The sequence below is a fragment of the Sycon ciliatum genome, chromosome 1 (assembly GCF_964019385.1).
Source record: "Sycon ciliatum chromosome 1, ocSycCili1.1, whole genome shotgun sequence".
NCBI lineage: Eukaryota > Metazoa > Porifera > Calcarea > Leucosolenida > Sycettidae > Sycon > Sycon ciliatum.
Window position 1 is genome coordinate 94,704,398 of NC_088643.1, and position 13,109 is coordinate 94,717,506.

General features: G+C 45.3%; 1 long non-coding RNA gene across 1 annotated transcript; it reads right to left on the reverse strand.

The window, feature by feature from the left end:
• Positions 1–1,069: 1,069 nt before the first annotated feature.
• On the reverse strand, positions 1,070–5,762 carry LOC135806611 (uncharacterized). The gene is made up of 2 exons (XR_010551251.1): positions 5,364–5,762; positions 1,070–1,912 (listed from the first exon to the last, which is right to left on the reverse strand). It is a non-coding gene; the product is annotated as an uncharacterized LOC135806611 (long non-coding RNA).
• Positions 5,763–13,109: the final 7,347 nt, after the last annotated feature.

Below are 13,109 nucleotides of genomic sequence, written 5' to 3' on the forward strand. Positions count from 1 at the left end.
GGAAATCGAGCCTGCTATTATATACACCCGGGGCCTATACACGGGCTTTTACGGTAACGTTATAATTATCTCAATGTTCCGGGTACGGCTATTTACCATGATGTGGGTATAATACTGGACATACATGTAGTCTGTTTTCTATTTTGCTGCTCCTTGTTCTTTGGTGCGATTGGTGGCTCGGAACAGGCAGACATTATTTACCGATATAATCGCACAGGTCACATTGTAGAGTGCAGACCACCTAGTGCTTTGAAGATTCACTGCGATATTCCCATAATGTTATAATACATGTATGAAAACCAGCATCATTTTCTGTATGTTAAATGCCACAAATTGTTAGGCTTCACCGTAATATCAAGAGTACATAACCCCTCTTGGTAATATCCATGTTCAGTGTTCCGTTCACATCGGTTCATGCTGATCACCCGAAAGTGTCGTCTAAACAGGATATAGGGGTGTGCGGATAATGCTCGAAAAGGTGGGAGATTCTGCTCGAAAAGCTGTGAAATTGGCAGAACCATACAAACCTTATGGCGGGCAATTCCTCGAATTCTGCTCCATTTCTTTATCCACATACCAAACATGCATGAAACTTACCAGAAAAAGTACTGAATTCTGCCAATTTTTCTGCCCGCATATGCCTAACAGGATATGTCCGCGCCGCGGGGATTATTTTTCAAATAATCTCCTCAATGTCATGTACATAATTGTCGCCGGTCGCAGCGGCTTCACAAAACGTAGACTTTCCCAGCCCCCCCCCCCCCAAAGTACACACAAAAATACAATTGAAGCATATGCAATGAAACGTATGCATTGGGAAATTGGATTGCAGTAAAACCCGTGTTTGCCGGACCCTGTACCAAGCGGAATCCTGTATTTACCGGACAAAATTTCATGCACCAAAGTGCTGTGGATCGAAAGTGCATTCCTGGATCAAGCGGGGTCCTGTCACATCAGGACAGTTTCCGCTGCACCAAGGGCGTCTTGTCAGGGCAGGCTTTACTATAGTGAAGTTTATAGTGAATTGTACTCCAAGTAACTCGTGAGTCCACACACAATGGTCATGCAGTACAAAGCCGAAAAGTCCCTTTCAAGACAGAGTGACAGACAGGAGTCGTCACTAGAAGGGCTGATCAACCAACACAGAATACTACAGTGGTGCTCAATGAAGTCCAATGAAGCGAGTGAATGCCGTGCGGAACGTTGTGCAGCTGTGAACACTGGGCTGTCAACTGGCACAGGGCGCACACTTGACTCACACAATATTAACATTGAGCATCAACGTAGCATAATAATAGCAGTGAAAAAGAGTAGAGTCAAATACGCGATGAGCGATAGTGTAGAGTCTAATACTAAAGGCAGAAATAGAGTAATGCCATCAAGTGCGAGATAACATGTTAGGAGCATTAACGTGTGATTGTGAAGCTTACTTTAAAGCGGGATGTTGAGTCTACAGTGCACCATGGGCACAGCGAGATCATGTTATGTGTGAATGGTATACCGTAAAGTACCGCCAGAGCGCCCCGTCTCGCGAGAGCGCCCCACCTTGATTTTACAGCCAGGGTCCAGGGAAAGGAAAATCGTACGGCAGAATGCAACGAAGTGTGTATGGTGTACTAACGTCAGAGGAAGGTTTTTGTGTGGAGCTCGTGTCCGCTCGAAGGTACGGATTGTCTGCACAACGTGCAATATGTGTACGAAGTTCGTGTCGTATGACCTACAGACGGGAGACCACCTACACAATACGACCACGAAAGGACGAGATAGTGGGGCGCTCTGGCGGTACTTTACGGTACTAGTAATCAAATGGATGCAAAACATATAGATGTCGTGATACACCATGCCTGATTCGTGGCTGGAAGCCGTGAGCTCAGTGCTTGGGGCTAGTGGGATTCCTCTAGCTTTCAGAATCCTGCATGAAAAAAGGTAAAAGAAAGTGAAGGTACAATAATAGTAAGGTGATGTAAGCCTCTTGGTTTCGCGAACGAATTTCATCATTAAATTCATGGCATGGGAACGACGCTACAGAAGTATACAAAAGCTGAGCCATCCTCTAAAGAAAGTCCACTTTAGTGAATCTCATCTTGTCAGCAGCACCATGCTGTTTGTATGGGAGAATTGCCTTCGTACAGTGCTGCCCAATGAAATCCTGAAATCAAGTTGCGTCACTCAAGTACCGGGCGTTGCGCAGCCCTAGACCTGCGAACACTGGGCTGCGAAATGGTGCAAGGCGCAAACTTGAGTGACACGACTGGATTTCATTGAGCAGGACTGTACATTCAAGGCACCTGCACTTCCTATTACAGTGTAATGTTCTTATTTTACAGGAACATTCCCAACTGGGCCTAATGTCTTCTGAGGCTGCGTTTACACGACAACGCACGGCCATTTTCCGTTTTCAGTCCCGCATTTCTTTTTTCATTTTCGTGCGTTTACACGATCAAAGCTGATCCAAGGTGGTCTCGGTTTGTATCGTTTTCTCGCGTCTACACGGGAGCAAAGGATCCGCAAAAGTTCGTCATGTGCCGAGTGTTGTCGTGGAAGCACCAATCACACTCAAGGAATAATCGAAAACAGGCCACACACCAGCACTCGTCACATGACGAAAATTGTAAAAAAAAGAGTTTTATTGTCGGATCCGTGTGAACGGCCGAAAACGGAACAAACGTGACGGAAACGAGGCCAGCAGACCGTTTCGACTGTTTACACACCCAAATTTATCCGGCAGAACATTTCCGTTTTCAAATTCTTCCACCTTGGCCAGCGTTTTGGTTCTCTTCCGCTTTGGTGTACAACTATTACGTTTTGCTCCGCGTACCGTGTAAATGAACCATGCATCCGAAAGGATTTAGTTGCGCTTTCACCCCCAGCGTTGTCGTGTATACGCAGCCTTAGATGGTGCCCAAGGTATTCATTGAGTTCCTGCAACTTCATTTGAAATGAACTGGAAAAGTGCGAAGGGATTCGAGGAGGACATTAAAGCAGTCAGCTCCAAGAAATGAAATTGATTCGTGAATTCAATTATAATGATGTTCACACCTACATGTACATGTATGCAATAACTAGGTATCACACTTCATCTTACAGGCGAGACCTCACTATATATTCTCTGGGGTACGGCAAGTGTTATGCTTTAGAGAGGTCCATGTTATAGCGAGTTGGGCACATAATATAAACCATATATGTCAAAGTTAGGGCTGCGGTTAACCAAAAGGTTATAGGCTAGAACCAAGAGTAGATAAACAAGAGTGTGCAACTCCGGGATGGGTTGGCCCGTGGCGGAATTTTTTGTTGACGTAATCTTTTCTATGACGCATGCGCTGCGGGTCTTTTGGAAAGTTTGCATCGTGCACTTGGCCGGGCTTTACATTACAAGGTCGGTGCCCAGTACGTGCTCTCACACTGTTCTGCGTCAAAATGCGCGTTTTTCTGAAAAAAGGTGACGTCTACAAAAAATGCTGCCACAGGCAGGGGTATGTGCAGATTGTGCAGAAGAGATCCAGAGTTGCACACTCTTGTTTATCTACTCTTGCTACAACCTATAAGAGATAAACTGTACATGTAGCCTGTATTCATGTACCATTGCTGTACATGACTGTAAATCCATGTATCCATGGTACCATGACCTCACGCACTGCCAAAACAATCACTACAATATGTATAATACTCATAAAAGGACACATTTCAGGCTCATTACAAACGTCTTGAAAGTTTTTGTCTTCACAAGTATACTTTATGAGTATTATGAGTATTATCGCATTTTTGTCTCAGACGAAACTGTTTACAATATGTATAGTGGATGCATATTATATTTTGCTCAGTTTTCCAGAGCAGGTTCAACAAAGAGTGAATAACAACTAAATAGAGCGGTTGCCAGTTGACAAACCCCCTTTATATTTACAATGCAGTTGCGTGAATGTCCACTACTTTCTGAACGAAAGGTTCAACATATTTTAATATTTTGTATGCTCCATTGGGCTTCGGATTGCACCATCACCTTGTCATTTAATCAACTCAACCTCATCATGAGCATACGCAAGCATCACTAATATGGGGAGCAACCCCAGAGATGAGGGAGATACACGCCGTACATCCATTGTGCACAGTACTGACAGGGTACGCACATGCTGTCACGTATATTATGTACAGCGGACATTGAAAGAAAATAACCGATTAACCCATATGCATATGGTTAACTGTTCGTGTATTCTTAACGGTTACATAACCGGTTAACCTATCTAACCATTTCACCCTAGTCAAAATGGCGCTGTTTGCTTACAGACTACAACTGTATTGCCATCGATCCACACTGATCAATCCAGGAAATGTGCGCATGTTGTACATTTTTAGTGTATTTTATAGTAGTGTGTCTACTGCATGTGTTTCAGGACTGTAACAGTCACACTACAACAAAAGTCCGACACTCCAGAACAACCCCACACAAAATCCTGTGGTCGACCAGCCAACAAACACAGCTCTGGGTTGAATGACGAATTAGTGAAAAACTATAAAGAGAAAAGAGAGGTGAAAGAGAAAACCGCCAACACATCTCCAGAACGACAGAGCCTCACTCTCTCCCTCCCTCCCTCTCTCTCTCTCTCTCTCTCTGTCTGTGTGTCTGTCTTTGTCTCTCTCTCTCTCTGTCTCTCTCTCTCTCTGTCTCTCCCTCTCACGGCAACTAAAAAAACAACCATATCTCAAACCACACCTCACTCATTTTACGCTGTAGGATGAAGATGAAGGGGAGGTTGGCGATGAGAAGAAGAACACGGCAGGGTTTAAGCATTTATTGTTCAGTGACCCGTGTCGTTTGGCGTATAATGATTCTCGGTTTACAATTGTAGTATTGTTTGTTTTGCAAAGAATTTCAATCAGTTAAAAGTCATAGATGCTGTTTACATTCACAAGCGTAAGCCAGACCGATGCATTCAGAAAGAACATGTCACGGCATCCACATTCTTTCCTTAGCACCGTAACTGTATTTTGCACATATGTTTGTTTTATTCACCCTCTCTCTTTCTCTTTTCTTACAGTTACACTTGTGTTTTATCACACTATAGAATGACTGCGCATGTATTTTATAGATTGCGATTATTATCACTGTCGGGAAGGAAAACACCAATTTTACAGGGCCCTAAAAGTCTGAACGATACCTATGAAATGCACTGTCAAAGCAAACACAAAATATGAATATGCAAGCTCATGCCTGAGGGGAAGATGAGAAGTTGAAACGTGGAGATTTTTCGGACAGGACGAGAATCCGAAGAACCTGGGTGATTCCCTTACTTCCACAATGGGCTAGTGGCTGCATCACAAAAATTATACCTTGCAGTGGGTGCAGAGACAGATCAATAAACACTAACCTGAGCATGAGAGCTGCTCGTATTCATTGCGATCGTCAGGAAAATGGCAGGACGAACGGACCAGAAGAATGTTGGCTATGACAAACAACTGCATATCCAGACGACACACGGCTTGACTATTTGCTTATGACGTTCAGCTTTGAGGTCCAGCACGATGGAATTTTCGGAAGGAACTGATTTTTGAATTATTTGGGGAAGAAGATTGCACTCAGAAAAGGTACCGTAACTGGTTTCTTTCATTTGAAAAGCTGTTCACCAAAGTCCTAAACATACACTGTACGACGTTTCGGAGCTGCTCCAAATCGATCGATTTGTTTTGAATGGTTTCGCCACCGCTTTCCGATCGATCGATCCTTGCGCGATCTGTCGATCGACAGATCGCGCAAGAAAATCGATCGATTTTCCAAATCGACAGAACGCGCACAACACTAGTACTAGTATATATACAGAAGCCTTGCTTGGTAGTTAAGGTGGCGCTACACCTTTCCGGCACCTTTCAGAGGGTCAAAAATCGAATTTTGGATTTTGACCCCATTTTCGCTTCCAGACCCTTTCGGTAGGTCCCAACCGCACATCCCGAAAATTTGAAGTGAATTGCTTCAGTAGTTTTTGAGATATGGACTTTCAAAGGCCGCTATTGTCAAAAATAGTAATTATTGTAAATTCAAAAATTCAAAATTTAACGCATTAGAATTTACATTACACATGTTTTGCGTGTAACTTTGATTTCGCTGGCAGTTTAGCGATGAAACTTCGCGGAAAGGCTGAAAATCTCCCTGGTTTTACCTTGCTGCGCCCCACGCAGAGCTGACATCACCATCGGCATCAGCAGTGCCAGTGCGCATGTCGTACTTCAAATTTTTGTAAATATTTTTATACCAGCAATCTCCAATCTCCAAACTGTAGCTCTTTATCAGTTTAGCTGCTTTGTTGGCTTTCATTTGTTTTGCGGAACCTTCCTTGATCACTATGGGCAAGAGGCAGTACGTAGGCCGTCCTGGTCGTCCAAAGAAGCGCAAATTCCATGTGTGTTCAATGTGCTAAATAATTTTAAATTGTCGAGTGAAATTACGAAAATTGTCGTGGCAGAGGACTCTTCTGTGTTGCCAGAAGATATGGATGATGCCGAAGTCCAACAGTCTAATTCTGGTGAGAGTGAGACATCTAGTGACAGTGACAGCGACAGCTCTCGAGATGAGCGTGACGGTGATGATTACCTGACGTTCGGGAGCTGAATTATTGATTTAGAATGTTTACAAAAATTTACTTGCTGATAGTGCCTGTTGCTCAGCGTGCCATGGCACCCTTACACTATGTGAAGTACGTCGTGAAGGATTGGCTTCAACTCTATCGCTGGCCTGTGACAGCTGCGAGGCTGAAAGCCGTGAAGCTATGTCCAAGAAGACTGGGCACTGCTGGGATGTGAACAGAAAGTCGGCTACTGCAATGACATGGATAGGACGTGGGCATCCCTTGTGAAATTCTGCACTGTCATGAATATGCCTGCACCCATGAATGTCTCTGCATACCAGAAGCACGCCAAGGTACTAGCAAAGGCCAGTAGAGTTGTTGCCACCAGCAGCATGAGCGTGCAGCTGCGAATGCCAAGGAGTTGGCGTCTTCCCCTGATATTGCCGTCACTTACGACGGAACGTGGATGCGACGCGGCTTTACCTCGCTACATGGAGCGTTTCTTGCCATCTCGTGGGATACTGGCAAAGTCATCGACTACGAAGTCCTCTCCCGGCGCTGCCAGCAGTGCACAATATTCCAGAGGAAGCTGAGCAAACATGAGATCAGCAAGGAGCAGTATACTGCCAACGTACGTGGACATGGCAATGACCTGCAAGGCATGGCACGCGCGATATGGGCATCGGTCATGCATTGTGTTTCAACAGATGACAAGCCGCAGTATCAGTTCTGCTCCCCTGGACCAGATAGTTGGTGCAAGTGGCAGAGTCATCAAGCTGGTGGCCCTGAATACCAACATCAGAAGAGCCTGCCGGATGCAGTCTTCAAAGTCATCAAGCCTGTGTACTTGCGGCTGACTGAGAGGCAACTTCTCGAGAAATGCTTGCGTGGCGCTACTCAGAATCGGAACGAGTGCATCAATGGCCTCATTTGGCAGATTTGTCCAAAGACTGGCTTTAGCTCGTCAAGGACTGTCCAGACAGCTGTTGCCATAGCCACTGCTTGCTTCAACGAGAAGAACAAGGCCTTGGAGGAGATTCTTGAAGCGATGGGCCTGACAGCTGGTCACTGCACGCGGACAGCGCTTGAGAAGTTGGACCGTGAGCAAGCCAAGAATGCAGCCAGGAAATCCTCAGATGAAGTGAAGAGTGCAAGGAAGAGGCGAAGGAGAGTGAGGTATGGTGTGGAGGAGCAGGCTGTTGATGACGAAGGTCTCTTTTACGAGACTGGGGCCTTCTAAAAAGTAGCTGGCGTGGTGGACACAGATTGTAAATACATGTATTATACTGCAATTTTTCCCCTTTTTTTGGCCTTTCCCGCAACTCTTAACCAAGCTACTGAGATAACCGTGGCCTGCAGACCCAACAAAGTATACATTTTTGAAATCTGTGAAGCATTAGCTAGACATTGAACCGAAGTTTCAGAGGGCTGCTCTTCATATGCTCATGATAGCACAGGTCAAACCTTTTGTTATTTTTGGCGGTTATCGTTCTTTTTTCTTCAATCTCCTGCACTTGCTGGCTTGTTTTGCTGGTGTCCCCTTTCTTTGGTTCAATGTCTTGCCATGTGTGTGTGAGACACTGCAGTGGCTCTCATTTTATTGCATAGGACGCATGGTCTTCTATATTGTGGTTACAGGCGAACCTTTCGGCGGATTTTGCGAACAGATCCGTCAAATGTATGCCAACAGTAGATAGATGGCATCTTTGGCTTTATGTTTGCTGTTTCTGAAACGGGTATATCCAAGGAGTAAATGCTGAAAATTTTATAAGAATCTGTTTACCCATTGCTGAGATATGTGTGCTTGCGTGGGACGGTGCCGGAAAGGTGTAGCGCCACCTTAACATGTTTTTCGATTTTGACAGCATGTTACAAGGCGAGGGCGTATTCCCTATTTCTAGTACACGTTACACACACTTACATATAATTACATGATTAGGTAACATTGCCGTTGGTCCAGGTCATCCGTCATAATAATAACATAAATCAATGGCAATTACCCGTCCATAATTTTTCCACATAATTACATACAAATTTCTTACATTACGAGTATATAGCACTCAATCAAACCAACCCCCCCCTGCCTTTTCTTCCTGTGTATTTTCCAACTGATCCAATTCCTTCCTCCTCCTTACGCAATCATACCACCTAATCACAACTATTCAATTGCGTCACTATGTCAACTGGAAATTTCAACCTCCCAAAAAATTAAAATTTTAATAAGATTCCTCTTCCATAGACTGAAAATCAAAGTCTGAATAGAATCCGCAACAATTTCCACTTGCAGTTTCCTTCACGCAGGGCTTCCCACGGCCACAGACAATAGGGGTAAATCTACCACTAGGACAGCTCACCACCCACATTTCCCCCTCCATAAGGACACTACTGATCAAATAATTGAACCAACAACCGGAGATTCCTCCATGTATAAGTATCAGTATCAGCACTATAGACGACTGCAACCACTCACAAGCAACAGTTAGTTACCAGCTCTGATCCATCTACAACCTTCTCTTCGACTCTTGTTTCCGAACAACACAGCGCTCAGCAGGCAGTACCACGCGAACAGATTACAGCATCCATTCACCTAGAGACTAGACAGTTACAATAGGGGCGCCAATATTTACTGCACTCTGCAGCTCTCGCTATACACAACAGGCACACTCGACCGCCGGCCGGATCGAGCCGTTTTCCTCGGATCGGAGATCATTTTCGATCTCCACCAAAATAAAATAATTAATCCACCACACACGGTTCACGTGGTAGATTCGTACTCGGACCTGACCACCGCAAACCCAGATCAACGGAGACCGCACAACACATCCAGAACAAGCGGTATGGACAACGCCCGGGTCAAATACTGACCCCAACGGCGGAGATGCAACGCACAATCGCGAAAGAAGCAAGTCCGCAAGTACGACTCACCATTGTCGGAACGACGAGGACGACAAACGCCCCGGAGCACCACGCGCGCCAGCATCACCGCACGCAGATCTACGCGCGATCCCCGCGCACGACCTACGACACCACGCAAGATCGACGTCTCCAGAACACAACTCGCGAAGACAACAAGAAGCCATCACGTCGTGTCCGACTACACTCCACATATCTTCCTCAGCCTACGTTCACCTTCGACGTCGACGACCATCTTACCAGCTCTTCGGACAACCTGGAGAGATCTCCCGGTAAGTCCAAAGTCAACACGTGTGTCTCTCTCAGAGACCCGCCAGTGAGACTTCTCTTCTCCTTCGATACACCAATAACCGCCGTCCTGTCTGTGTGTTTTATAGCTCCGTCCACCTGACAGAAGACTCAGCCCACGCCACGAAGAACGTGATACAACACTAACCCCTTCATCAATAATTAATTAGTAAACAATTTCTCGTTCAACAAAGGATTAATACCGGAGAGCCCAAACCCCCTGGGGGGACGCACAATTAATTAACTACGAGTGAACCCAAGACGGTCCAGCGCAACAGCCGAGGTAAGCAATGCTGACTTCCGACATTTGATCCCAAAAACCGCTGTACCTCACCTGAACAACATACTGGAAGCTGCACTGAACTTATGTTTCCATGTTACCAATTGCAACATTCCACAAATCATTCATAATTGAAGGAAAAGTAACCCTGAAGCTGATTCAAGAAATATAACTCTGTTTTATTTGTGGAATTCATGAGGTCCGTGAACAAGACTATTAGTATTACCAAGACCAACAGCAACAACGCGAACAACACTAAGGAGAACAACAACAACAACAACAACAACAACAACAACAACAACAACAACAACAACAACAACAACAACAACAACAACAACAACAACAACAACAACAATCAACGACAATTACAACGACAACAACTATTACAACAACATCAACGTCCATCAACACCCAGACCACAACACCAACGTGCAGACGGGGTGTTCCGACGTGGTGAAGGCCTACCCATGGCCTCGTCGGGACATCACCAACCTCGTCGGCAGCGAGCACCTTCTCACAACAGTCGTCATGGTGATGACTATGACTGTTACAGCTGACGAGCTGAGAGAAGGACGCCATGGGCAGAAGTTGAAAAAAGACAAGAAAAAAAGAAAAAGAACAAAAGAACAAAAGAAAAAAGAAATAAATCACAAATAATTTAATTACAGAGGAAGACAAGAAAATAACATCACAAATCCTTCCAGACGTGATCCCTGCAGCGGCAGCAACGTGAACAATACTACGGCGGCAACACGACGACCTCTACAACACAAAAAAACGAAAATTATAAAAATCCTACCAACCCGTAGAGTAACGAGGGTCCGAACCTGGGTTTTCCCAATACGGTTCAAATGGTCGCAAGACCGGGACTCTGCCAACCGGTTTATGGTTGTAGTCAGGAGCACTACGCGTCCTCGCCTTGTAACATGCTGTCAAAATCGAAAAACACTAGTACTAGTAGACCCAGGTGCTCGAAGTCCGTACACTTTTACAGTGTGTGTTTGCCGAGCTGAAACTCACACTAGCAATGATCACTTGCCAGAATCCTGCTCGAGGATGGAAGGTATCTTGTCCAAGTTTGTTCTGAGGCCAGGCTCGATTGAACCAGGCCATCTTTCGATCCGATCTGTTTCTCTGGAGTTCGCTGATTTTTCATATCAAATTTTCGTGTCGCAGAGGGTACTCTAAGTCCGTACTGATCAGAGGTGACTCGAAATACACACATATTTCTGCTAATTGCTAACTTGCAATCCCTCGGTTACGACGAAAGCACCGAAGGGATATGTTTGGGCTGTGCCTCCACCAGTATTTCTTGCAAAAGCGTAGTTTGGTGCCGAAATGCAAGCTGTTTTTAGTCGGCTCAGAGAAGAAGCAACTGCGCTGTGAAAACCGCGGGAAAACAGTGGTGGAGATGCCAGGAGTGTCAACCTTTCTGCAAGGATTGGTGGTTCTCTGTAAATTCTTCTCCTCTGGCCATTGTCAGCTCTAAGCTGGCTCTTGATGATTGAGTGAAGGTCTGTTTGACGCTGTGTCCGTTCGAAATCGGTCTTGGCAAAGTTGATTTTTGCATGAAATGTAACCCAATTTGTATTTCGTATGGACACTCGAAAACCCACTCGCGTGGTATGGGACTTCTGCTTATCGTAGATCCCTGAAAATTGCTACGCGAGGAGAACATACCACACTGTCCCCTCCATAGAATATTTGAGTCGAATACAATAACAGAACATGAAATTATGGGCGTACGAACTTAGGATACCATGTACGGACTTCGAGCACCTGGGTCTACTATACTATGCATATGTAGGGGTAGGAGTCGGTACGACGCGACGGTAGCGTAGGCCCTGGCGGATAATGCTCGAAAAGGTGGCAGATTCTGCTCGAAAAGCAGTGAAATTGGCAGAACCATACAAACCGTATGGCGTGCAGTTCCTCGAATTCTGCTCCATTTCTTTATCCACATACCAAACATGCATGAAACCTACCAGAAAAAGTACCGAATTCTGCCAATTTTTCTGCCGGCATTATCCGCCAAGGCCTACGGTAGCGTAGACTTTTTTTCGATATGAAACGACTGTCACGAGTCCAATGTCTTCCATCTGTAAAAGTAAAAAAATTGTTTCATCCTGGAAGTGGAATGGATAATACGTCATGTAGCCGGAACAATAACATACAAAACAAGATACATTTATATTATCCTTGTACTGTTGTAGACATGGAAATCCGGTCGCACGTCTAGCGGCCCCAGGGCGCTGGCCATGCAGCCGCGGGTAAGCAGTACATGCATGACATTGCGCGCTGGTCGCATCGGATCAACATGATTGTGCGCTGTTCTGTACTCGCTGAGGGCGCCGGCCCCGGTCAATAGACTGGATTTCCGGCCATGTCCACGATAGTACACTCATACCTCGGTTATCCGGACCCCGAAGTTATGGGCACTTCGGTCTACTGGGCACTATTTGGGCGAGTTTCAGGGGAAATATTACTACTCTTTTGTCACTTTTCGTAGAAATATTGACATCTAAATGTCCCGCTATTATCTGCAGAGGTGATTTCTTCCCTCGTCGATTTCTTTCCTGCTTTTATACCTCGATATTTAGGTACTTGTTTCCCTTCATCCCATGCTTCATCTTCCACTCTCCTCTCCCCCATTTCCCCATTTTTCTTGCGATATTTATGTGGGAGACTTCCGTGATAAGCATCCATTTGCTTTTGGAGAATCCTTTTAAATAAATACAATACAATACAATACAATACAATACGTCATATGCCATATCGATGGCCTTTTCCCCATCAAGATGTATATGATTCGGAGTTACGGACATTTCAAAGTTACGGGCAGTGCAAGGTCCCGGACTGCCCGGATAAACGAGGTATGAGTGTACAAGAAAAGCACATGAAGTCCAGCCATACTACATTTTGTATACAGTCATGTAGCTTTTTGTCTGTGCAGTGTACAGTGTTGAGTGCCGCATGCAGTGCCTCGAGGCAAGGCGGACAGACTCAGTCAGTCAAGTGGCAGCATCGTCGTTCCTGTGCAACTGCAAGCTGCTGTGCCTGCCAGCCCCCCCCCC